This window comes from Penaeus monodon, chromosome 31 (genome assembly GCF_015228065.2).
Source record: "Penaeus monodon isolate SGIC_2016 chromosome 31, NSTDA_Pmon_1, whole genome shotgun sequence".
Lineage (NCBI taxonomy): Eukaryota > Metazoa > Arthropoda > Malacostraca > Decapoda > Penaeidae > Penaeus > Penaeus monodon.
The window spans coordinates 21,521,340-21,521,630 of record NC_051416.1 but is presented as its reverse complement, the minus strand read 5'-3'; the positions used below and the strand labels follow the sequence as shown (position 1 = coordinate 21,521,630).

The 291-nt window shown below is 22.3% G+C and overlaps 1 protein-coding gene across 1 annotated transcript in view; it reads right to left on the bottom strand.

Moving 5' to 3' along the window:
- LOC119592927 overlaps positions 1–291 on the bottom strand; it is a gene marked incomplete in the record, with an annotated part of 145,168 nt that overhangs the window by 6,076 nt on the left and 138,801 nt on the right.

Here is a 291-nt window from a genome sequence, read left to right as displayed (position 1 = left end):
CATAACGACTCAAAAAGTAAAAAAAAATCGATAGGGCCGAGTTAAAATATATTTCTATTAATCTATTTACCTATATTTTTTCCTATTTTCCCTTTGAGAGAAGGAGTATATCAGTTCATCCATTTATCTTTTTATTTATCTATTTATTTATTTTGAGAAAAAGATAAAAAAAAAAATATATACTTTTTTTTTGGTTGAGTTGGGTTTAAGAAACGACTTCAAGAATTAGGAAATTATTATGGAAGTTGAAAAAAAAAAAATTGTATTTATTTTTTCTTTTCTTCTTCTTTT